General features: G+C 48.9%; 1 pseudogene; it reads right to left on the bottom strand.

Annotated features, from left to right (window-relative positions):
* Window positions 1-2,775: 2,775 nt before the first annotated feature.
* On the bottom strand, window positions 2,776-26,484 carry LOC143640390 (ruvB-like 1; annotated as a pseudogene).
* Window positions 26,485-27,035: the final 551 nt, after the last annotated feature.

Here is a 27,035-nt window from a genome sequence, read left to right as displayed (position 1 = left end):
TATGGGGAGATAAGGAGGTTGTATATGTGCCTCTGCTAATTGTTGTTTGACCAGGTCATGGGCTTCTTGTATCTTTTCTTTAGTCAGGGGCCACTGAGGAACCCATACTGGTCTTTCTGATTTCCAAGTAATTTTGATTGTCTCAGTGGCCCCTTCTGAAAACCCAATCCATGTCTATTTATTCCTTGATCTATTTAAATTGGTGCTGTTATACCTTGTTATTGTTCTCCTAAACTTTTTTTTTTCTGAAACCTTGTCTACCCCTAATAGTGGGCGCATTAGGATTGATGTTATTTGTTAATGTCCAACTGATCTAGGACACCTTGTCCCCATAACTTTATAGGAAGATGATCCAATACATATGGCTGTATAATTCCTTCACATCCTTCAGGATCCTTCCAATCTAATACCATTGCAGTTCTATGGGGATTAGTCGCCACTCCTAGATCTTGAAGCGTTTGAGTGGCTTGTTGTAATGGCCAATGTTTTGGCCATTCTTGATGAGATATGATGCTAAGGTCAGCACCTGTGTCCAGTAGCCCATTAAATTCATGTCCTTTAATATTTAGTTTTAGCATTAGGCGAGAATCTAAATTTAAAGACAGCATAGCCCAAACTACACATGTGGAGCCTAATCCCCTGGAACCACTTTCTACAGTACTACTGGAAAATTTATCATGCAGGCTGGGTAGTATTAATAACTGTGCTATTCTATCTCCTGGTGAAATTACTGATATACCTCTTGGAGAACTAGCTGTAATTTTTATTTCACCTTCATTATCGGGATCAATTACCCCAGGACTTACCATAAGTCCTTTTAGTGTAGAAGAACTGCATCCCAATAATAAGCCTACTGTTCCTTGGGGAAGAGGTCCTTTTACTCCTGTGCGAATGATTTGAACTCCCATCTCTGGAGTTAGTACTGCTCTGACGGAGGCGCAAATGTCCAACCCTGCACTCCCTCTGGTTTGTCTGATGAGGGATTTAATGGATAATGTGTCCTGGGCACTACCCTGATGGTGTTGCTGGGTTCCTCCATGGTGTTTCTGGGTTCCTCCAGTGCCCCGTATATTTGTGGTCGTGGACCCCGGAGCATTGGGCCTCCCTGTCCATTTTTTGGCAATGGAGCCTGATGCTTATCTCCACAATATCATTGGTAAACACCTGGCCCTTTTCCATTTTTTGATAATGGAGTACCCTCTATGGTGGTTTGAGAATGGCATTCATTAGCCCAATGTCTCCCTCTATGTTATCGTGGGCAAATACCCGGTATTCTACTCCTTTGATACCTAGCTTCATTATAGCCACCTCCTATGGGGCAACTCCTTTTAAAATGTCCTGTTTGTTCACAATTGTAGCATGTTTTTGGGCCTGACATCTAAAGCCTGTTGTACTGCAGCTGCCAAGACTTGCCCTTTTTCATTAATGTCTCTACAAAATTTAATATATGTGTTTATATCTTCATGTTTCCATGATCTAATGACCTCTCTGCACCAATAATTTGCTTGCTTATAAGCCAGTTGTTTTATTAATGGCATTGCTTGTTCTGTATTCCCCAAAACTCTGGTAGCTGTTTGAATAAGCCTATCTACAAATTCAGCGTAAGGTTCATTAGCTCCTTGTATTATCTTAGATAATTCACCTGTAAATCTCCATGTCCTTGTAAAGTCTTCCATGACCTAACTGCATCTGCAGCAATTTGTGAGTATGTAGCAGGATCATATCTAATTTGTTGCTTCTGATCCTCATAAGGTCTTTTTCCTAACAACATATGTAGATTTCTCTGAGGATAACGGGCTGCTGCATATCGCCTAGCCGTCTCCATGCAAAACTCCTCATTGGCTACCTTCCTTAACAAATATTGCCCTCCATTCAGCACAGCTTTACGCATACTAGCCGAATCTGCTGGCATCAAGTTCAAGTTGGTAATGGATTAGACCATGCTTACAGTGAAGTGTGCTTGGGGACCATAGGTTGTTATAGCCTCCTTTAACTGCTTCACTGTTTTGAAATCTAAAGCATAGTGAATTCGCTGCCCTCCTGACTGCTCAAGTACAGGGCATGCTAATCTTTGAGGTCTTGTCTCAGGATCCCATCTATCAACTACAGGGGTTGAGGACCACTCAGTTGTCTCCAGAGATGGAGCTGTTGGTAGAATTACGACCTCTGGTGATAGAACGGAGTTAGTAGCAGCCTCCTGTTGTAGCTTCCCCTTGATAGCTGTTTCTCCTCTAAGCTTTCTTCCTTTAAATTTTCTTCCTCTGTCTGACTAGCTCAAGAGACCTTCTCTTTTGCTTGATCTAACATGATTTCTACCATAGTCTGAACCTCTAACAATTTACTTAACACTCTTTCAGTTTGTTTTTTGCTAATTTCTGATCTACTATAATAAAAAACAAAACTGAAACAGAATGAAACAAAAATGGAACAATAAAATCATTGTATCAATTTTCCTATTTTTTTGACATGTGCATTTGTGGTCTATTTCTATCTCTTCCTCAGGGGCAAACAACTTCAAACCTTAAGCCAACCTTATTTTCAAGTTTGCCTGAGAAAGTTCTAGGGATAGGCAGCTTGAAACAAAAACGAAACAAATCAAAACAAGAACACATGGTTTTTTGAAATGGTCACCCATTCTCTCGCCTTCCCTCAGGGGCGAGCAATTTCACTTACCTCCAAGCTTCAGGCATTTCCCGTATGGGCCACCAAATGCTGCAGTCTTGCTGGGCACAAATTATGAGCCACTAGAGCACGAACAAACTTTATTTCTGAACTCTACCAGCACACTCCACATGCTCTCAGGGAACTCTCCTGAACACCAGCCACACGGCTCCTCCAGGAACTACCAACCAGAAATCCCTCCTCCAGCACTTTTCCAATCAATGCAAACTCTCCAGGAATTCCCACAAGAACTCCAAAGTAGGTGGTCTAAGCAGACAGTAAAGGTCTAATATACAATTGAATCATTCCAGCATCATCTTAATGGCTTGCCTCTCAACCAATACTATTGGCAAAATGCCAGGGGCCATTCTGACTCAGCTGTGGCTCTCAGCAATTCCCTATGCACACCACCACTGCTGCAAGGTGCCCCAGAAAAGCCCTTCAGCTGGGCTTAGAGAACAGGCCTATCATCCCAGCACTTGGGAGGCCGGGGCAGGAGGATCGTGAGTTCAAGTCAGCCTCAGCAAAAGTGACGCCCTGTGTAGCTCTGTGAAACCCTGTCTCTGATTCAAAGGCAGAACAGGGCTGGAGACAGGCTCTGAGTCTAAGGCCCTGGTTCCATCCCTGGTTGTTGTCAGGTCCCTGATTTTTATTCTCTCCCTCAAACTTGGCCAAAGGGGGTTAAAGGTGAGAACAGGCAAGACCCAGGGGAACAGAGGCTCTGGGACACTGGACAATGTCCCCGTAACCAACCCACCCTGCAGATGAGGGGACAGAGCCTCTGGGTAACAGGAGCTGCCCAGGGTGGTGAGGGGCCGAAAGTGAAGGCAGGAGGGGATGGCGGCAGGGGTGCACCTGCTTCATCTCCTGTGGGGGGAAAAGAGCATTGTGCAGAGGATCATCCCACGGTCCAGCAGGTGCAGGGGGATCTGGTGTGGAGAGGGGATGTCCTCAGTGCCCCTGTGAAGGCCAAGAGGAGTCCCATCACCTATGCTTGTCTGAGGCAAGACACTGGGAACTGGGAAGGGGCACTGACAACAACAGAGAGATAGGGGGTGACTGAAGGAAAGCAGAGCCAGGGACAGGTAATCAACTGACCCTCAGGTTGCCCCAGAGAACCCCTATTTTGTTAATTTTGTTTGGTGCTGGGTGGTTCCACCATGGACCCCCAGATGCAGCCCTTTTTAATTTTTGGTTAGAGACTGGATCTTGCTGGGTTGCTTAGGGCTTAGCTGAAGCTGGCCTCCAACTCATGATCCTTCTGCCTCAGCCTCCTCAGCCTTCTCAGCCTCCTCAGCCTCCTCAGCCTCCTCAGCCTCTGGAATTATAGGTGTATGCCACTGCTTCTGGCTGGACAATGATATCTTAAATATGAGGCAAAAAACACAAAAGAAAAAGCAGATTAACTGCAATTCTTTGTTTTTTGTATGTGTATGTGATGCTGTATGTGGAACCCAGGGCCTTGGGCATGCTGAGCAAGTACTCTACCACTGAGCCACATACACCTCCAGCACATTCAAAGCTCATTTATGTCAAATACCCTGTTCAAACACTGAAAAGACTACTCAAAGAAAAAAAAACTCACAAATTACAAATGTGGAAAAGGTCTAGTATCCACAATATATAAAGAGATCTTACAATTCAATAATAAAAAGATAACATAATAAAAAAGGGCTAAGGATACAAACAGATATTTCTATAAAGATATACAAATAGTCAGTAAAACAAAAAAAAATATAGTCTCGCTGGCCCTTGGCAAATGCAAATCAAGTGAAAGGCCACTGCACACCTACCAGGACATCTGTGTTGGACACTAACAGATGTCAAGTGGCAAGTAGAAAAACCAAGACCCTCAGACATTCCTGATAGGAGTGTGGCAATAAAGACATCCTACTGGCAGTTCCTTGGAAGGTCACAGTTTCTGTGTGACCCAGCAGCTCCACCCCTTCACACAGATCCAAAAGAAAGAAACTGAAGTCCCCACAGGTCTCCAGCAGCATCACTCCCACAGCCAAACCCTCCGAAGAGCTTGCACAGATCCATTAGCTGGTGAAGTCCCCATGCAGTGGGTGTTCCTCAGCCACGGGGGATTCGAGGGCCTGGAGGACAGGGGTGAAGCCTGTCAGTCACACCCCACACACAGCCACAGAAAGCTAAGGGACAGAAAGCAGCCTTCTGCTGCCTGAGGTCAGAGTGATGGACAGGACGCAGCAGCAGAGGGGCTGTGGACAGCTGACGGGGATGGGGGTGGCAGCATTCTAAAACCTAGTCTGGTGGCAGTTTTGCAGTTTTGTGGACACACTCAGCAATACTGGAGCTTTCCAGGGTGTAGGAGCTGCATCTCCAGAGGGCTGTAAAAGCCCCACCTGGGATCAGGCCACAGGCTCCCACTGGGACCAGGCCACACCACTGCCTATGGCCTGAAGCCTATGGCCTGTAGCTGGTCTGGCACAGGAGGTACTGGGCTCCCTCCTTAGCCCCACACAGAAGGAAATGAGAAGGCCAAGGCCACCATCCAGACTCACCACCTAAGACTTTTTAAAAAGACTGGATGCTGCAGAGGCCCATGCCCATCATCTCAGCAGCTTGGGAGGCTGAGGCAGGAGGGTTGTAGCTGGACGCCAGCCTCACCAAAAGCAAGGTGGTAAATAAGCAGCTCAGCGAGACTCTGTCTCTAAATGCATTGGGTGGGGGTGGGCCTTGAAGTCAGGTGCATCTGGGGTGGACACTTGCTGGCTCTGGCCTGGGCAGGTCCCCAAGTCAGGACAGTCCATTAAGATGTTGCACTGCCCCCAAAGGCCCACATGGAATTCAGGAGAAGAAACTCTCAGCCAACACTGTCCCTACTCGCCCTGTGACTCATAAGCCCGGGGGTCAGACATGGGTCTGTGGGGCATTGAGCTGGAAGGTCCCCTTGGGAGCAGCCTGTGGGCAGCAGGTCAAGAGTTGCCCATAGTGTTCCCATGTCCCAGATACTCTTCAGCCCATGCCCAAACCCCATCTTGCCCAGAGCTCTGGCTCCTGGCCCAGTCCAGCCTTGGTCACAGCCCAGCCTGCCTCTAGGCTACATGCTCCCTGGACACCAGGTCACAGCCCCTGCTCCTGGGCTTGGGGGGCAGCAGTCACATCCCTCAGTTCTGCTCCACCACATCCCTGGGACTAGGCACCAGAGTCTTGTTCTGGAGACCACGTGGCCCCATCCCCACAGGCAGGTTCTCAGGTCAGAGCCACTTTGCCATGGAACTTTCTCTGGGGCTCAGGGTGGACAGAGCAGCAACCTCTGAAGACACCTGCTGGCCAGGCCAGGGACCCAGGGGGTGCTGTGAGCAGGGCTCCCAGCAGGGGGTGCCATGTATCCATGTGGAGCCCTCAGCCAGCCAGGTGGGACTCAGTGAGGGGACCCAGCGAGGGGACCCAGTGAAGGGACCCAGTGAGAGAACTCCTACAGTGTCATGTGGTGGCTGTAGAGCCCCCGGCCCCCAATGCCAACCACAGTGTCCTGAGCTCCCCCAGCAGCTGGCTGGGCTGACACCAACTGCCCCCAAGGCTGCGGGAGGCACTTTCACCCTAATCTTGTCCATTCACTGTCAGGGGACTTGGGGAGACCACACAATGCTGCCCATGAGCCTGGGTCACTCGCTCAAATCCCAAGGGCAAGGGAGCATCCAGTGGCAGGGACCCGTGGGTGGCCTTGTGCTATGATCCACTAGGTCCTGAGATGGGGCTTCTCCATCAAGAGCCACTGAATTTCCCACTGTCTGACACTCAGTAGCCAGTCTGGGCAAATGGGGGTTCACTTCTGGCTCTAGCCATCCTGAGACACTTAGACCACAGGGTTCTTTTCTAATTCCTACCCCAGCATGCATCCTCAGGGATTCACCCCCATGGCCCTCGGCTACTGTGGTGGAAGGGGCCCTCCTGCTACCTGTGCTGAGCAGGCCCAGGCCCAGCTCCTGTTAAACAAGGAAGACAGAAAACCCCGAGGGCGCCACCTGCCCACTGCAGCCACTGGGCCTGAGGGAAGGCGAGGAGGCCTCCAGCGCAGAGGCCCAGGAAGGAATGTCCCCAAGCTGTGGCACAGATAGCAGGGCCACTGTGCTAAAGATGTGTTGAAGCCATTCTGAACCCCTGTCCCCACGGCCTTGAGCAGCTATACTCAATGGCAGCCTGAAGCCAGGCAGTTGCCAGAGGCCCCACTGTGTCTCCAGGAAGGTCTTACTCTCCTTACTGGTTTTGTTCCTGGAGAGACCTGCATTCTCAGTGTTTAGAGCAGTTCCACTCACAGTAGCCAAGCTACAGAACCAGCCTAGGTGCTCCTCAGCAGATGGACGGATAAAGAAACTGTGGTCCCTATACACAGTGGAATATTACTGAGACATAAAGAAGAATGAAATGATGGCATTTGAAGGTCTATGGATGGAGTTGGAGAGGATCGTGCTCAGTAAGTAAGCCAATTCCAAAAACCAAAGGCTGAGTGTCCTCTCTGACATGCAGAGGCTGACTCACAATACGGGAGAAGAGAAAAGAGTTTCATTGAATGAGACAAAGGGAAGGGAGGGGAGGGACTGGGAGAGACAAAGGAATGAATGGACCTCACTTTCCTATGTTCACATAGAAACACAACCAGGGACACACAACAGCAGGGCCAGCCACAGGAATGAAAATCACACCCTGTTTAGGTGACATGGCAGGATGCATGCTGCTGTCATGGGGAGCTAAGAAGAACAAATTTAGAGACAAACCTGTGTTTCCACCTATGCCAAGGGACAAGGTTCAATGTCATTCAGTGTCCTCATTAAAGATTAATGGGCTCTGCTGGCCTCTGGGAGCCAGTGTGTGGGAGCTGATGCTCAAGTCACCAGAGGGGCCCCACCTCCTCATGCTTTTGCTCCCCACAGGATTGTGGAGCCTCAGAAGACTGCGGAGAACCTGCCCATCAGGGACAGGGCAGCTGCAGCCTTCAGTCGCCCAGGGGCAATATGCACTCCCTTCATCCCATCCAGACTTGTGATGTCATAGGTGGGGACAGACCCCGGGAGCAGGGACAGCTGGCAGCACCTACCTGATAACACAGTGGCCTCGGTCGGAGGCAAAAATTTTGATGGGGGTGATGGATGATTCCAGAGCTCAGTGCAAGGACGAGAAGCCTTCGATGTCCAGCATGTATACCTCGAACATGAATAGCATACTGGGGACAAGCTCTGACATGCCCTGGTCGATGTACTTGTTGATCTCGCCTTGGACAAGGTGGCAGCCAGTGGGGGAAATGTCATTTGCTCTCTTCTCCACACCTCAATTCTTTCCAGACCCAACCCTGCAGCCTGGTTCTCCTACTGCCTTTCTGACCCCAGGTTGGGTACTAGACCCATTCCAGGTTTGGTGTCATCATTTGAAAACAAGAATCATGCCAGGTGTGATGGCACATGCATATAACCCCAGCAACCTGGGAGGTTGAGGCAGGAGGATCGCAAATTGGAGGCCAGCCTCAGCAACTTAGTAAGGCCCTGAGCAACTCAGTTGAGACCCTGTCTCTGAATAAAATACAGAATAAGGCTGGGGACAGGGCTCTGGGGTCAAGAGCCCTTGAGTTGAATCCCTATACCCTCATCTAAAAAAAGAAAACAGGCATCATTGCACCAAAATGCCACAAAAAGCCTTTTGTGGAGCTGTGTGGGGTGCAGTGTCCTGGAGCCACCCCATTGAGTCCTGAGCCTTATGCGGAGACACCCCACTTGGGAGCCCCAGGGAGATGCGTTTTCATATGCAGATTCTCCTCTGCTACACTCAGTCAAGGAGCCCTTTTTGGGGCCTTGCGTGACAATTCTCAGGTTAATGAACTTTCCATCAAGTGCATCAAGAATCCTCTCCACCAGGAAACCCGAGCAAGAAGGGTCAGAGAAGGCCCAGCCTCAGCCCCCCAGAACCACCAGCTCCTGCAGAATGGCAGACCTGCCTCAGGTCCCAGCCCTCACCTTCCAAACCAGCACCCCCTGTCATCAGAATGGAGCTGTTTCCAAAGAACTGGGATCTGAGGCCTGTCCTCTCCCAGAGCCATGATGCGGGGCTGTCAAAACTGAGTTCAGAGATGGATCTGCTCTTGACCACTCATGGAGGATGCTTAGGCTGCTGCAAGGCTTCAAGGCAACAGTGGATTCATGTTGAACTTACGTTTTCAGGGAATAAAGTGGTAATGGGCCTGAGAAGGATATAAAATTGGGGAAGAGTCGGGTGCAGTGGCACATGCCTGTCATCCCAGGAGCCGGGGAGGCTAAGGCAGGAGGATCATAATTTGGAGGCCAGCCTCAGCTACCTAGCAAGGGTCTAAGAAACTCAGCCAGGCCCTGTCTCTAAATAAAAAATAAAAATTCTGGGACGGGGCTCAGTGGTCGAGAACCCCTGAGTTCAATCACTGGCATCAAAAAAATTAAAAAATTTAAAAAAATAAGTCCACAAAGGAGCAAGGAAGACCCACTGCCTGGTGTCAAAGTCGGCACTTTTCTGGGACCTCAAAGGAAGCAGATGCTGACCTCAGTGGGACCAGAACACACAGTTTGGCCACAGCTTCTAAAGGGAGTTAAGACTCAGAGCCACGCAGTGGGGGAGCTCTTAGAGCTGGGAGCACATCAGAGGCAGGGCCTCAACTCGGCTCCAGGCTCAGGCTTCACCATGCATCTTCCCTGTGATCTCTGTCTTCTTTGGCTTCATCAACTGGCCCATCATGCACAGGATGTCTTATCTCCCCTGTAGGAGAGAGGACTTTCTAAGACAGCTACCAAAGCCCATCTTCCTGCCTCCTGCGGGTCCCTCATGTTACTAAACTTGGAAGCCTGAGGTGGAAAGGCCCAGCACAGCTCCCCTGGGACGGATGAGGGGTTCCTGAACTCAGAGGGATCCCCTCGAGGTTTCCACTGACCTGCAAGAATCAAGCAGAGTCGTGCATGTTTGCACGTGTCTTAAAAATCCTGGCAATTTGGGAGGCTGAGTCAGAAGGACCGCAAGTTGGAGGCCAGCCTCAGAAACTTAGTGAGATCCTGAGCAACTCAGCAAGACCCTGTCTCTAAATAAAATATAAAAAGGGCTGCAGATGTGGCTCCATGGGTAAACACACTGGGGTTTAAGCTTCAATACAAAAAAAAAAAAAAAAAAAAACCTTCCAACCAGGTAGGAAGAAACTCCAATCCCAAGAGTCTCTAGCCTCTCCTGGGCAAAGTTCCATGGGACAAAAAACAAACAAACAAACAAACAAAAACAGATTCCCAAAAGAAAGCCCATTCCTGTGGGGAGGAGGAGACCCCCTTCAGGATGAAGAGCAAATCTGACTCTCTGTCCAGAAGGGGCCCAGTGTAGGGCCAGCTGGGAGCTGGAGGACTTGGGGCTTGAGCTCTGCAGAGGTCAGGGGCTCTGTGAGGCTGTTTGAAGCCCTGTGAAGGCTCCTGCTGGCAACCCCCAGCCCGAGGTGGAGAGCAGCCCCCAGCAGGCTGCCAAGCGACCAGGAGAAGACCAAGCCCAGAGATCAGCTGTGGCAGCATCTAGACATTGGGACAGGGGACGAAGCTCATGTCATGCTCATTGCTGAGCATCCCAGAGGACATCCAGGAGGACAGCACAGCCCTGACAACTGGTTCCCAGGGCCTTGGGAATGTTCTGGACCACAAGGCCTGTCCCTGGTGCCTGGTGTGGGCACGTCCAGGTCATGCAAAGTCCCATCCTAGATGACCTCCTTCTTCTTGTGCACAGCACCCTTGGGCAGGGCATGTCCTCCTCGGTCTCCACAGTGAACTCTGTGGCCAAGGAGTCGCACCTGCCTGCCTCTGCCAGCAGACCGGGGGCACCAGGACCACATAGAGCTCAGTGACAGAAAGGTCTCCGCTGCCCACCAAGGACCCCAATTGCTCCCTCCACCTGCGCCTCATGGCCTGGTGCCACACTGGGCTCCCAGACCTGCCTGGCCAACACCTGAGACTTTCTGGAAGATTCTTTCCTCTTTCTTTTCACTCCTGATAAAGGAGCATGCAGGGGACTCACTGGAGCCTAAAGCCTGGGCTCTTTTAGGTGGTGATTTATGGGTGAAATGAGGCCTTAGGCTCATCCATGAACCAGGGAGGTGCAGCCACTGTGGGATGCAGCAGCAGATAGAGGAGGAGGCACATGATTTAGTCCCCAGGCTCAGGACTCAGGGAGGGACACCAGGGAGATAAAGGAAGATGGAAGATGCCACCTGGGGCAGCGGGAAGGGACAAAGGCTGTCTGGTCCTTGTCCCCCACAGGGTTTGAGTCTTGAACACTCTGCTTGCTGAAGTCACCAGGACAGGAAGACAGAGAAAAGCCAAGGTGACTTAGGTAAAGGGACAGCTGCTGAACTTCCCCCACCCAACTCCGCTGAGCAGTGTGACTCCCTGGTCACCCAGGTCTCCCTCTGGCAGACCCTCAGGCGTGGCACTGTCCCCTGGGAGCATACCTTCAGGGCCCGCTGTTGGCCTCCATGTAGATGATGTCCCTGGCCTCAACTCGCTTCTTCTGCAGACTTTCAAAAATGCTGGGGTTCAGCTAAAACGAAACCAAACAAGACAAAAGGGGACTCAGACAACCATGATGCATATTCCAATACCTTCTGACCACGAGGGAAGGCACCTTTCTGTAAGAGAACTGAGGGGCCAGGCACAGGGTTGCACACCTGTCATCCCAGGGACTCAGGAGGCTGAGGTAGGAAGATCACCAAGTTGGAGGCCTGCCTCTCTCAAAACAATACAAAGCAAAATAAAAAGGGAAGTCTTCTGGCTCCCTGCTTAAACACTACGGATTCAATTCACAGGACTAAACATAAAAGACAGACAGACAGACAGATAGACAACTGAGGTAGTCAACCACCCCAGGAGTGGATGGGTATAAAGGTTTGTGGCAGGGCACAAGAGCCTGGACTGGGGGCTTAGCACATCAGGAAGTGAACCTGAGGGTCGTCGTGTCTGCCTTCAGGAGACAAGAGAACGTCACCATTACTCTTCCTTGCCTTGCCTTCTATGGTTGCAAAGTGGTAGGAGCATTGTCATCACAGGGACCCACCTGCCTTTAGAGGGGACATGTGTCCATGGCCACGCCCCACAACACCCCCCAGGATTACCACTGCAGCTCCAGTCTTTGGGTTAGGGACACCAGAGCTTCCTGCTTAGCCACATGAGGCTGCATTTGACGTGGCCCGTGATTCTGGCTCTCTGGGCCTCGGTCTCCTCCTCTATGTGACAGCACCCAAAAGCACCCACAGAGAAGTCCAGCTCAGAAGGGAAATATAAGTTGGAATACTCCCAAACTTTCTGTGTCAGGAAGCTCAGGAAGGAGGATCACCAAGGTGGAGGCCAGTCTAGACCACATAGCTAGTCCCTAGGGCTGGGGCCCAGCTCAGTGGCAGAGCACAGGTTCACTATGGCCACACCTCTGTGTTTGAACCCCAGGACCAGAAGAAAGCAAATTCTAGCACCTTTCATACCCAGGCTGTGCACACACATCTTGGGGTGATGGTGCTCGATTGGGCCTTGCTCTTCCCTAGGGGTGTGCACTGGGCAAGGACCGCAGCCTCTGCAGGACCCGGATGGCAGACAGGTCCTGAGGCTGAGCTTCCAGAGCAGCTGCTACAGATGGCCACCTTGTGGAAATACACATGAACTCTGTCCCAGACAGAGTCTAGAGTCAAAGGGGAGTGGCGGGGGACACGACACGGACTAACACCCAGTGCAGGGCTCCCTCAGCAGGAGGGGCCCGCCAAAAGGCCAATCCAAAAACAAAGTCGGTATGTGGTGGCCAAAGGCCAGGGGGAGGGACAGCAGGTGGCCATTCATGGAAATGAGGTCCCTTGGAAGGTCACGACAATGTTCTAGAATTAAGATGGGGAGTGTAAACTATGTCATGCATCCAAATCCTGTGGGCCACACACACTTAAAATAGGTGGATCGTGTTCACAACTGTACCCCAACAGAGCTGCCAGGAGCTTGCCAGGGCCCAGCCTCTCTAGCCTCCTTGGGGCACTTTGCAAACAGGACCAGGGCTGGGGAGTCCCCAGTCCAAGATTCGTAAGCCTCCCTCAAACTCACACACTTCAAAACTCCACACAATGCACCTGAGGTCCTTCTGTCTGAATATCTTATACATGTGGGAAAACTGCCCAGAAGGACTTGGGTTTGTGGGGGGCTGGGGGTACCAGGGATTGGACTCAGGGGTCCTCCACCATCAAGCCCCATCCCCAGCCCTGTTTGGCATTTTATTTAGAGTCAGGGTCTTACTGAGTTGCTTAGGGCTTCACTTTGGCTGAGGCTGGCTATGAACTCATGATCAGCCTACCTCAGCCTCCCGAACTGCTGGGATCAGAGGTGAGTACCACCTTTGTTTGGGAAGACAATTTTCTGCTTCTCCGTTAGACTCTTTTCTTCAAGAAGCTGGACAAAGCAGACTGATGGATGGCTCAAATTTTCACTGTGTTCCTGTGTCCTCTCTCCTACAGGGAAGAGGACAATTTTTCTCTTTTCCTCTCAGGCACTTTTATATGGTTGATTTTCCAGATGAACTGGCTCAAGGTGTCATTACTGAGAAGGGGCCACCTTCTCAGAACCTCATTAATCCAGGGTGGTCAGGATGTGGTGAGGGATTAAAAAAAGAGAGAGAGGTTTGCAGAGCCAAGCTCCTGAGATGAAGGTCCCATTAGGAAAGAGAAAAATAGCCCTTGGAAGAAATGACATTTTCATGATCTCCATAAAGCAGTGACCAAGAAACCACGTCATGGAATCAAAGAACCATCAAATTATAAAAGGGGGAAAGATGGAAAGATTCTATGGTGGATGGAGAGTGGTCTAGAGAAGAGAAACTAAGTCTCAGAGAGCTCAGAGGACTCGTAGGGGTCACCCAGCACCAGAGGACCCACAGTCACCCTGCCCCTCAGCCAGCACTGGACACAGGATGACTGCAGAGCCTCTTTCTGAGCCTGAGGCCTTGATCTGGAAAACAGGGGAAATGAGATTTATGGCACCTGCACACACGGGCACACAGCTGAGAGGAACCACAGGTAAAATACCTCCCCAAGCCCTCAGCAGGTGACCTGGCTATGCAGTAGGGGACAGAGACAGGGCTAGTGTGAGTCAATCATAACAACAGTGGATGAGTAAAAACATTATAAAAAAGAAAGAAAAAGAAAACAAAATTATGTCCACTTTGACTTTTTGGGGAGGTGAGGGTGCACTATTGGGAATTGAACCCAGGGGTGACTTACACCTGAGCCCTATACCCATCCCCATTTTTTATTTTATTTAGAGACAGACTCTCCCTGAGCTGCTCAGGGCCTTGACTAAGTTGATGAGGCTGGTCTCAACCTTGTGATCCTACTGCCTCAGCATTTTGAGCCACTGGGATGACAGGAATGCTCCACTGTGCCTGGCTGGCCAATGATCATCATGTGGGGGATGAGATGGCAGAAGCAATTTCTTGACCTAACGACACGACTCCCAGAAGCAATGAGAAAAGAAAGAACTACCTCATAAAGGGACCTATGTCCAAGCCCTCTACAAGGTGTCCCTTTATACTACACAGTGTTATCCTGAGTGTCCCATATGGCATCAACAGTGCAGAGGCCAAGGAAAGAGGGACACAGAAGTCACACCACCTTCCTGGTGCCGCAGTGCCGAGGGCAGGGTTCAGGACAAACTCCCCTTGAGATGCTTGGTGCCCTTGGCTGTCTTGAGCCCTATGATCACATGGCTTATGGTCTTGACGTAGCCACCCATGGGGTGCTCGGTCTCACATGGCATGAGCTCAGTCACCTCCCCCGATAGACCTCCTTGGCCTCCTTTATCTGAAGCCCTGGGAGGGATGGCCAATGGGGACACGGTGAGAAGCAGGAACATCATTCTCTCCACATCAATCTCCTCCCCACCAACAGCCTTCTTACTTCAAACTGCCACAGTACAAGAACTGACAAGTCACCTTACAGTACAATCCGGAGACACCATCATGGGTGGAGAGCAACACTACAGGGACCCAGTGAGTCCCTGATCAACTCAGTGAGACCCTGTCTCCAAATAAATTCAAGTGGCTTGGAAGTGACTCTGTGGTTAGGTGCCCTGGGTTCAATCCGTGGTGCACCTCCTCAAAAAAAAAAAAAAAAAAAAAAAAGAGGCTCGCTGCTCTCCTGACAAATGGGAAGATGGGAAGGCCACAGAGGACTTCTGCTGGCAGGTGGCCATCGGGCTCTGTGTGAGCTGATATAGAAATGTCCCAAAGGCTGAGACACATGGCCACAGGATCAGACACTCAGGCCCCTTCCCACTGTTCAAGGGGGGGGCATTATCTTATCACACCATCCCTTGCCTTCTCTTCTCCAGAAACCCAACCAGGACAAGGACACTCAAGACTGAAAGCTAAGGGCCAGCTCTCCTCTGCCTGGGATCCACCTGAGAGCCTATAAATTGGCCTTTTGGAAAACACCAAAAAGAGAAGCCACATTCTGTGTTTGATGAACCACATTCCCAGCTCCTAAACCCCAAGACAAACTTCCCAAGCAAAGACCAGAGCAACTGCACACACCTCGAGTCCCAGCAGCTCTGGAGGCTGAGGCTGGAGGATCATGGGTTAGAGCCCAGTTTCCACAACACTGAGGCCCTGAGCAACTCAAAGAGATGCTGTCTCTAAATAAAATGTAAAATAGGACTGGGGATGGGGCTCAGGGGTCGAGGGCCCCTGGGATTAATCGCTGGTACAAAAAAAAGAAAAGAAATTTCCCAGACAACATGAAGGTATCAGAAATTCTGTCAAGCTTGGAAAATTCTGGGCTTTTAAGCCTTCTTTGATTTTTTTTAATAGAACCTTTTCTATTCTGCAAAGAGGAAATTCCTCCAAATGTAATGCCTGCCCATACTCACTGTCAGGGGACAGTGATATGAAATTTTTCCAGGAGGAAATGAAAGTTATCCCCATCTCTCAGCCACTCATTTTTGTCTAGAAGTTTCTCAGTGGTGACAAGTAGACAGGGGAAGGCCCAGTGGACCATGGGCCCATCTGGTGGCCAGGAGAGGGGCTGCAGGCACTGTCTCTGGCCACGACAGCACAAAGGATATGGGTTTCTTCTACTGGCTCGGGTTTCTAAGTCCCTGACAGAAACCTTTATCACATCAAGGGAGTGGCACAGATGGTGACAGATGACCCTCTCTCCCTCCCTCTGCAGCTTTGCAGGAAGTCAAAGGTGCAGGGACAGAAGGCTCCTGTCTGAGGGGAGGCCACGGCTTGCCCTTTCATTCTGTGGCAGAATCTAGAAATTTCTCCTCACCTGCTGCCATCAAAAGCCCCTGCTGTGTCCCCCACCCCCCCACCCCAGGGGTGACTCTCATCAAATGTGACTGGTGACCTCTACTTTTTCAAATTTTAAAGCATTTCAGTTCCTGCTGAGCCATTGAAACAGAAGCAACTGTGTGAAGACTAGTTATAAAAGATTTTTGTCTCACAAAAATGGGGTTTTTAAAAAATTTTTTAAGTTGTAGATGGACACAATTCCTTCATTTTTTAAAAATTTTACTTTTATGTGGTTCTGAGGGTGGAATCCAGAGCCTCACACATGCTAGGTGGGTCTCTACCACTGAGCCCCTGCCCTAGCCAAAAAAAATGGTGTTTTTAAAATTTGAGTTCTTAAAAATATTAATAGTCAGGTATTTGAAAGATTGTGATATCTTACTGGTCACATTTTTAGGGGGGTTCTTTTTGGTACCAGGAAAGGAATTAAGGGTCCCTCAACCCCTGAGCCCCATCCCCAGCCCCGTTTATATTTTATTTAAAAACAAGGTTTTACTGAGTTGCTCATGGTCTGGCTAAGTTGCTGAGGCTGGCCTCCAACTTCCTATCCTCCTGCCTCAGCCTCCTGAGCTGTTGGAATATGGTTCATATGTTTAATTAATGAGTTAAATAAAATCACTGGCACATGTTTAATTAAGAAAAAGTAAGCCAGACACCACAGCACACATCTGTAGCCATAGTTACTCAGCATACTGAGGCAAGAGGATGGTTTGAACCCAGGAGTTTCAGGACTGCCTGGGAAACATAGTGAGACCCTGAAAAATAGGAAATAAAAAGGGAAAGGAAAATGAGAAATGAAGAAAAAACAACAGAGAGAAAAATTTTAAACGTAAAACCCAGGTGTGGTTTTGCACATGTATAATCCCAGTACCTCAGGATGCTGAGGCAGGAGGATCGAGATTTGGAAGCCAGCCTTGGCAACTGAGCAAGATCCTGTCTCTACATAAAATATAAAAAGGGCTAGGGATGGAACTCAGGGGTGAAGTGCCCCTGGGTTCAGTCCATGATACCAAAAAATAAAAATAAAAAGTCTAAGTTCAGTGAGACACAAAGCTTAGCTTCTGAACACAGTTCAGAATAAGAACTCTTCATTTCAGCATTAGTGTCACAGAGGGGCTGGGGGTGGCTCAGTGGCCATGGTTGAGAAAGAGAGAGAGAGAGAGAGAGAGAGAGAGAGAGAGAGAGAGAGAGAGAGAGAGAGAGAGACCCATAGTTGAATGCTTATATTGACCTGCTGGGGAAGATCAAGAGGCAGAGCCAGTCCCTCAGAGAGTCACCGCAGGAAGACACAGTGCCAGCCACCAGGAAATCAGATGGCTGTGGGGGGTGAAACAGGGTCCCATGACATCTCCCTACTTCCAAACGCTGTGCCCTCCTACTGCATTTTCTTTCCTTCACCATTAAATCAAAAGCTTCCCAAGTAGATTTCTTAGTCTTTTTATTTATTTATTATTTATTTAGGTACCAGGGATGGAACCCAGGGGCCCTCAACCACCAAGCTCTGTCCCCAGCCCTTTTTATATATTAGTTAGAGACAGAGTCTCACTGAGTTTCTCTGGGCCTCACTAAGTTGCTGAGGCTGGCCTCCAACTTGTGATCCTCCTATTTTATCCTTCCAAGCTGCTGGGATGGCTGGTTGCTCTTGCCTGTCTTGTCAACAGCACCAAAAGAACATGAGCAGTCCAATTAACACATCACAGAAGCATTTTTAAGATGAAAGAATTCAAAGCACTGGAGAAGCAGCAGCCATCTGTCACTCTAACGTGACACTCACCGATAGCCCTGCGAAAGTTCTCAATCAGTACCTCTGTCTTCTTGATCTTCATGGAGTAAACTTTGCTCCCCACCATGGGACAGAAAGGGACCTTATTTCCAAGCTCCTGAGCAATTGCCAGGGCCAGGGCTGTCTACAGAGGCAAGAAAAGAAAGGTTTTCATTTTATAGTCATGAAAACATAATTCAAAGCCATCTATAAAAAAATTATTCAAGAGGCTGAAGATGGTGTTGCACACTTGTGATCACTAAGACTCATGAGGCTAAGGCAGGAGGATGGCAAGGTGGAGGCCATTCTCAGCCACTTAGCAAGGCCCTGAGCAACTCAGTGAGACCCTGTCTCTAGATAAAATATAAAAGAGTTGGGGATGGGGCTCAGTGGTTAAGCACTCCTGGGTTCAATTCCTGGGTTCAAAAAAAAAAACACCATGAATAAATCAGGAAGGATTTATTACATGACCTTTATTTGATGTTAAAAGGCCAGCAAATAGTGCATAATACATGAGGCCAAATCTGGAAGCAGTGAGATGGTTGGCAAGCCCCCCCTGACCATGTCCTGTGGTCAAATATAAATTGATGCTCAGTAACCTATCTTCTGTTGGCAGATGCTAAAGAGAACCAGGTGCAACAGACATCTCATCAAACACGAAGTTATGGAAATCAAATGCTCTCACATGGGCCCAGGACTGGAAAATGCCATGGCCTCTGACTGCCATTTCATCCTCCCTCATCTCTGAAATGAGAATGAGGTCATACCCTAAGTGTGCAGGTCACACAGAGCCTCCTGAGTTTCTGAGGGCCTCACTAAGTTTCTGAGACTGGCCTCCAAATTTTCATCCTCCTGCCTCAGCCTCCCAAGCTGCTGGGACAAAGCCAACTGGAGCTGCTGCTTCAAAGATGGCCCAGGGAAGACTCCTCTTAGCTTTTCTTTTCAATGCCCTTTTGTTGACACCTCTGAGCAGGCAACCTGGGGGACGATCAGTGAACACTGTAGGGCAAAATCCACTAGCCTGTGGGGCAGAGGCTGGTTCTAGTTCTGATATTCTCCCTGTTTTCCAGTGTGGTCTGGAGCACACAATAGTGCTAATGCTGGATGGACTCATCTAGCAAACTAAAATACTTTTTAGATTACAAGGAGCCAATGAGCTGCCCACAGGATGGTTTGGTTGTGACCACGTAGTCTTAGATGTGCCTTTAAACTTGGCTTTTTTGTAGGAGTATTGAACCATGAGCCCCATCCCCAGCCCTATTGGGTAATTTAATTAGAGACATGGTCTCCCTGTGTCACTGAGGGCCTTAATTTGCTGAGGCTCTCCTCGAACTCGCTATCCTTCTGCCTTTGCCACCCGAGCCAACCAATGGGATTAAAGGCATGTGCCACTGTGCCCGGCTCTTGCCATTTTTTGAACCCTAGGGACTTTCGTGTAGAAAACCAACTCTTTGGCTTCTTTTGAGAAACCACGTCTGGACCCAGTGGCCCTCTTTTAGTGACAGGGCACCACATTTTGGGGCTTAGCCAGTCAGTTTGTTAGCCTCATTTCCCAAATGCTTAGGCACCCGAGTTGGCAAGCCCAAAGCATGTGTTCTAATTACAAAGGGCAAATGTCTAGAACAGAACACAGAGGGATGTGATTTCAACACCACAAGGCCCAGGAGAGGCCACAGGAAGCTCTTCCCACCTGTTTTATTTTGCTGGTTCTGGGAATGGAACCCAGAGCCTTGTATGTGCAAGGCAGCTGCTCCACCACTATGCTCCAGTCCCAGCATTTTTTATTTAAAGACAGGGTCTCACTGAGCTTCTGAGTCTGGACTCCACCTTGAGATCCTCCTGCTTCAGCCCCCGAGTTGCTGGGCTTACAGGTGTGAGCCACTGTGCCTGGTTTTCATGTCCACCTTCTAACCAGAATGTCTCTTCCCTGTTCTTTCAAAGCCCCCAACTCCCCATTCTCGGTTACCAGTGTCAAAACAGTGACCGTGTCCCACTAAACAGCATCCCTGCCTCCCTGCATCTAATACTGAAGGGGTGATCATTACCCTTTCATTCAAATAGAATCAATACTTGTTTAAGAATGGCTCCATGTCTGTTCAGGTTTCTCCAATTAAAAGCTCATGGAAGGGGCTGGGCTGGGGCTGGGGCTCAGTGGTGGAACACTCACCTAGCATGTGTGAGGTGCTGAGTTTCATCCTCAGTGCCACATAATAGTAAATAAATAAAACAAAGGTATTGTGTCCAACAACAACTAAAAAAATATGATATTATTAAAAAAAAACTCATGGAAGAAAGGCACATATACCTACCCTTTTCTATTGAGCTCTATAGATCTCACTGATCTTTCCATACCCTGTAATCTTGAAAAATAACTTGTATTTTTTAAATATTTTAATATTATCAGGGCTCCCAGCTGATCAATCAATACCCACCAAGATGCAACTCAGACATTTATGGTGTTTACTTTTGAACAGGGTTGCATTAATTTTATGTATTTTTTTCTTCAAAACAAGTTTAATTTTGTTCCAGCCATATATTAGGAGAAAAACTTTTTAAAAATGCTCAAAAATCAAGCCATTATAAAGTTAAGCACCCCTCTCCTTAGCAATAAATATTGAACTGATATAGGTGACTGAACTGATATAACTGATTTAGGTGTAGCTGGACAAAACACAATGCCTTTATCTTTATGTGGTTCTGAGGATTGAACCAGGTCCCACCCATCCTAGGTGATTGCTCTACCTCTGAGTCACAATCCCAGCCCATTAACTTGTATTTGATGGATTAAGAAACTGAGACCTGGGTGTGGGGGTGCATGCCTGTCATCCCAGCAGCTTGGGAGGTTGAGGTGGAAGAATGGCTAGTTGGAGGCCAGCCTCAGCAACTTAGCAAGGCCCTGAGCAACTCAGTAAAACCCTATCTCTTAATAAAATACAAAAAGGGCTGAGGACGGGGCTCCAGGGTTAAGTGCCCCTGGGTTTTTTCCCTGCTAGCCAAAAAAAAAAAAAATGATTTTTCAGTCTTTTCTCTGTTTTTTGGGGAAAGCCTTGCAGTGCAGGTTGCTTGGCAGCATCGTTGGCCTCTAACACTAGATGCCACGAGTTCCCCCACCACATTTTGAAACCACAAGAGATGACTCTCTAGATGCTGGCAAATATCTCCTGGGGGGCAAAACTGGCCCAGGTTGAAAATCACTGCAGAGCTAATCTCACCTAGCTGGACTTCGAGAAACAGCACACAGAGAACAGGAACAGCCCACAGCTCAGGCGTTCAGAGCTGGCAACTGTCCATACGAATAAAACCAAAAAGTGAGACTCAGAAAGCCCTGTGGACATCAAGAATGGGAAATCAGGGAAAGGCGCCCTATACAAAAGTACCTCCAAAACATTCAGAAAGAAAGGTTCCAACCCTGGAAATCAGACTTCTTAAGAGCAACACTGGAAGACAAAAAGTACCAAATAACACTGAGAGAAACAGCACTAAAGAAACATCTATCATGCTGGTGCTCTGGCGCAGGCCTGTCATCCCAGTGGCTTGGGAGGCTAAGGCACTAGGATCACGAGTTGGAGGCCAGCCTCAGCAAAAGCGAAGCCCTAAGCAACCAAGTGAGACCCTGTCTCTAAATAAAATGCAAAAAGGGCTGAGGATGGGGCTCAATATTTGAGAGCTCCTAGGTTCAATTCTTGGGGTTCAATTATTGGTAACCCCCCCAAAAAAATGGAAGATGACTTTGACAAGCTAATGTTCCTGTAAGTGCACACTGTATGGCATTCCAGCCTTGAAAAACTTCCCCCAGACACAGGACTTCTTCATCCACCATCAGTCACCAACACAACACACCCTGGCAACTCCATATGTACAACTTCATAATTAGAATTCAAGTTTTTATTTCACAGCTGATTGTGTTTCTGCTTCTGACAGGTGAGGAGCCTGCCCCAGGTCTCCCAACTGATCCATCAACACCCACCAAGGACCAGGGTGGAGTGTCTGGGTGGAGCGGCAGACGGTGCTCTTGTTGGCAAGAGCTCACCCGTATCCTCACATGGGGCACCAGAATGAATGAATTCCCCACGCAAAGACACTTCGCCGGGAGAATTCCAATTTTATTGCAAAAAGCTGGTGCTTATATAGAACTAAGGGGGAGATGGTAGGGCTTAGAAAAATGTCAGGAAACCCGTTTATTGACAAGTTCTTCTAGATATCAGCTCCGGAGCCCAGAAATTAGTTTTCATTGGGGCTAAGGTTCCCCGCCAGTGAGATTTGAAATTGGCACTGGCGGGAGAGTTCACACTGGAGGGAACTTTTCGCACCACTGCAGAAAAGAAGAAGGTAGGAAGAAGAGGTCCTTAGGCACCATGTTGGGGTTTTTTTCTCTGGGGTATGGCTGCCATTTATACTTTTGCCAACAGAACACATTCCAGGACTAGTCACACATCCTTTGGTCTTGAGTAGATCATTCAGCCACCAATAAATTTAATTATCACATTAGAAAACAAAGAACAAAAATGTGGTAGACTTAAAAATGGGCTCTCATTGGTGACGTCCAAGGCCTTTGTGTTATGGTTTAACAAACAGAGTCTAGAATGCTCTCTACCTTGCATGCCAGTGGGGCTGGGGTAACTACCCACCCAGTACACACACATCTCCGGCCTCAGGCCATCCTATGTCCAGCTATGAGTAGAAATTCTGAGGACACCAAAGCCTGCTTAGGAATGTGATGGGCTCCTCACCCTGGGGAGTGGGCAGATAGCCAGAAACATGGAGCTGGAACTTCATTGAGCTGTTGAACCTACTTTATAGGGCCTGTTTTATCTTTTAAATAACTCCACTTTTGTCATGCCCAGAATCATATGCCTATAATCCCAGCAGCTCAGGAGGTTGAGGCAGGAGGATTGTGAGTTCAAAAAGCCAGCCTCAGCATAGGCAAGGCACTACGCAACTCAGTGAGACTCTGTCTGTAAATAAAATACAAAATAGGGCTGGGGATGGGCCCAGTGGTTGAGAGCCCCTGAGTTCATTTCCCAACACACACACACACACCCCAAAAACAAAAAAAGACCCCACTTTGCTGCTGAATGTCTGTGTGATGCCTCTTATTCGTGTAGCAAATTTGGTCTAACATTTGCCTTCACTATCACCTGCCAGAGAGGTTGTAGGGCAGCAGGAGACCACACCTGACTCTAACCTCTCTTATGACACTGTTATCTGAATCAACCAAGAAGCACCAAACTGGCTCAGATCTTTTTGAGAAAAATTAAAATGTTTGTTTGTTTCCTTTTATTTTGAAGTAGCATCTCCCTAAATTTCCCAGACTGGCCTCAAACTTGCAGTCCTCCTGCCTCAGCCTCCCATGTAGCTGGGATTACTGGTGTGTACCTCTACACCCGGCATGGGTACTTTTTTTTTTCCTGTGTACATAGCCCTTTTCTGCACCTCCAGTCCTACTGTCATAGAAAGAATCTCCTAGGTGCGGAGGCCCACAAGAAATACTAGGGAGGTGTCAGCATGTGTGGTCTCTAACTCAGCTGAACACATGGAATGCTTTTGGGGAACCAATACCCACCAGCAGAAATGAGGGAAATTCTGTCATCCACTCTGGTTCTACTGCTCCCTTTGCATCCCCTGTGCACTACAGATGCTCGGAATGCAATGATGTCATCAAGAGAAAGACCAGCATCCTGGCTGGCATATAGACGAGGGATCCATATACAGTGCACTCAACCACTGTCACATAAAGGCTCTCTATTGGACAAGGGACCAGGGGTAGAAAGCTTGGCCTGCCCAAGTAAACCAAAAGCTCTTTCAAAACAGAGGCCTAGATTCTGATATATACCTACATGTCATCATGGTGCCTACTCCCTGACCAGTGAATGAGGGGTGACTGGAGTAATTTTCAGGACAATGCCTAGAGGTCAGAGGTGGGCACTGGACAGAGAGGGCTGCCACATAGCACAGAGGCTCATATAATGTAAAGAACCAGGCAGGGCTGAATTTGAATCCCGGCCGTGCTGTTTACCAGCTTTTGCAGAGGCTCCTATCTTGAAGGCTTGGTCCCCAGAGCAGCAATGTTCAGAGGCAGGGCTTAGTGGAGTGATTGGATCATGAGGACTCTGTCTTTATCAGTGAATCAATCTACATATTTGAACAAACCAACAGGAGGTAGTGGACACTATAGGAGTTAGGGCCTAGTTTTCTCATTGGAGGAAGTAGGTCATAGTCGGGGTGCCCTGAAAGGGTAGCACCATAGTGACGGGGCTCATTGCTGTGTGGAGAGAAAAGAGGGGGTAAAGCTGGAACATGTCTAGTCTAGCAAACGACACTTTGCACCTAGTAGGTGCTTGCTGCTATTTTTTTTGTAGTACTGGTAATTAGAGTGCTTTACCAGTGAGCTACATCTCCAGCCCTTTTAATTTTGTGGTACCAAGGTGCACTCGATCACTGAGCCACATCTTCAGCCCTTTTTTTCTTTTGAAACAGGTTCTCAACTAAGTTGCTGAAATTGGACTTGAACTTGCAATCCTCCTGCCTAAGCCTCCCGAGTAGTTGGGCAGGTGTGCACCACCATGCCCAGCTATTAGATATATTTTGATAGTGCTCCTTCATCAGTATAAGATGTAGCTGAGACCCTGGTGAGGGGTGGCCACACAAAGAAGAGGCTCATTTGCAAGAACTGGAACTAAATAAAACTAGAAGAGAGCTAGCCATGCAATATTTTTGAGAGACAGATCGCTGGCTTTCCTCTGCCAGGTAAATTCCTGGATTTATCAACTACATCCTTCCATATTATATGTGCTTAAGAAATGGTAGCTGTTTTTCATATTTACAGGAAAATGACAAGTCCATATGTTTAGGTTTCCTGAATGGCCTGGGGAAAGCTCTCTCTGCCTCAGTCTCCCTGTTTGCAAAATCTCTCTGGTTCTCTGAATGAAGAAGCAGTCCATTCCCACCCTCTGGCCCAAGTGGCACCCAGCCAGCATTTAAAGCCAGAGGGAGCAGAGGAAATTCAGGCAAGAGGCCACTAAAGAAAGGTTATGGGTCTTGGGCCCCACTGGGAGAGGAGCAGAGTGGGTGGGGTCAAAGGCCCCAATGGACCCAGTCTGGTGCACATTTCCTAGGGCCTGCTGCTCCCTTCTCTGAGTGGCCTGGCCCCATCCTGGTCATGTATATTGGGACATGCCAGGGCCTGGCATCCCAGGGGCTAGAGGGAGCTCCTGCAGGGGATTTAAAAAGCCCAAATGCCTTTCAGAAAGGAACTAAAATTTTCTGCTCAATCAAAGCCTCCACAGGAGAAGAACAGGCCTAGCCCTTTTGTTTTTAAGTCTCTTTATTTTCCAGCTGTTTGGCCTGATCATTCTCTTTTTTTCCTATTATAAACGGTTCCAGCTGCAACACACAGGAAAAATAAAACCATCTCCTAGGCCTGGGCAAAAGCTGGCTGGCCTCCTGGGGCTGACAAAGGCAGCTCTGGCCTCCAACACCAACTGTGAGAGGCCCTGGAGCCCCTGCCCAGAGCCAAAGCCACAGGAGGAGTGAGGGGAGGATTCAGGAAGTCTCTGATTGCAACCCAAAACTTCTCCTGCCCCTGGGAGAAGCTGCCATCCAGCCAAGGAAAGGATTCCTAAAGGGCTTGTGGGCAGAGAAGGAAAGATCAGGCACCGCTCTCCAGGGCCCATGGAGAAACTGATGTCTGGGTTAGAGTTGCAGAAGGTCACAGTATCAACAAATGGTAGAGCTGATCTTTGAAGCCAACATTCTCAAGTCCAACATCAAGTACCAAAAAAATGTCGGAAGAGGGGTCTAAGAAGGAGCCCTGGCATCCTGGGTTTGCTGAATGAGAGCAGATGTCATTCCTTTCTCAGCTTCTCTGCCTCCCAGTAAGTTAAGTTCATTTTTCTGTGACTCAGTTTTCTTATCTGTGAAAATGAGGACATGCTTGTACCCACCTTGTAGGACAGCTGTGAGAAGCATAGGAGTCAATAGGTAAAGGACATAGAACAGTGATTTAAAAAAAATCACCTCTTACTCTCTGTAAATGTAAAGTTTGTGTTCTTCACCTAAGGAATGTTTACTGACCTCTCCTAGGGCAGGCCCTGGGCCAGGTGCTGGGGAATGCAGCTGGGCAAAGCAAACAGGTCTCATGCCTGGTGGGACTTCCAGTGGGGGAGGGGGCAAGCCAAGGGACACAGTGGATTCACTAGATACACTGCCTTATGGCACATTCTAGATCTCTCTTCTCCGGGAAGGAGTAAGGTGGGGGGGGGGGGGCGGGTGGTCAGAAACTTTCAGGACTCAGGGGCCAAACTGATCAGCTGGGAGGAAGCAAGGGCGCTCCTTCCTTTGCAAAAGGAGGCAGGAAAATGTTGAAAACCAGTTTTTACAGTTTAACTGTTTTTAAGTGAAAGAGAGCCCCAGGACTACAGCTCGCTACTTCCCCATCCTGGTGGGCTGGTTGATCTGGTTCAGCCTCAGAGCGCTCAGTGCGTGGGTCCTCCTCGCTGTGCCTGAGATGCAGGCTGGTCCTGAGGAAATGGGAGCCTTTGCCAATTGTGTCCACCAAGGGGTTCCATGCCCCCCACCTTTCCGCTCACAGGGTTCCCTACTGCCAAAGGCACCACCAGCGACCTCCCAGAACTGCGAGCTGGAGACCAGACAGGGCATGACCTGAGGGGAGGGGTAGAGGCGTGGCCTGTGAGCGTGGGGCGGGGCCAGAGCCACAGTCCCGCCCTGCACTTGTAGGCCATGCCTGGTGCACTCCCTGCGCCCTGTGCGCCTCCCGGCACAGGCTCCCCACAGTGGCCCAAGAGGACACTGACTACTTGTGAGATGCCAAGCCTTTCTCAAAAATCCAACAGAAGTCCCCGTGTTTCACAGAAACCTCTCCTGGGTCTGAAGTGGGTAAATTGATAGGCAGCATCCCTTGGGCTGGAGAAGGATAACCTCTTCCTCCCCACACTTTTTTCCCAGTGCCCCACCTGATGCCCTAGAGACAGTTCTCCCTACACAACTAAGCTGATGTCCACGTGCTATTATAAATTCCATTTTACATGTAATAAAACTAAGTCTCAGGAAGGCTGATTATGTCCCTAATCCAAAGTCACACAGCCCTTAAGGGATAAAGCCAGGATTGAAATCCAGGGGAATCTCCCTCCAAAATTGGAAAATTTCCTTCCCCAGGTAGTTAATTCAAGCTTCTACACTTTGCCTGAAGCATAGCATTGATGTATTGATTTAGATGGATGGATATATAAACCGCTAGATAGATGTGGAGGTTAAGCTAGAGAGGGAGATAAAG

Source organism: Callospermophilus lateralis, unplaced genomic scaffold (assembly GCF_048772815.1).
Source record: "Callospermophilus lateralis isolate mCalLat2 unplaced genomic scaffold, mCalLat2.hap1 Scaffold_2125, whole genome shotgun sequence".
NCBI classification, from domain to species: domain Eukaryota; kingdom Metazoa; phylum Chordata; class Mammalia; order Rodentia; family Sciuridae; genus Callospermophilus; species Callospermophilus lateralis.
Note: the sequence above shows the minus strand (reverse complement) of the source record. Positions and strands in the feature narration are given on the sequence as shown.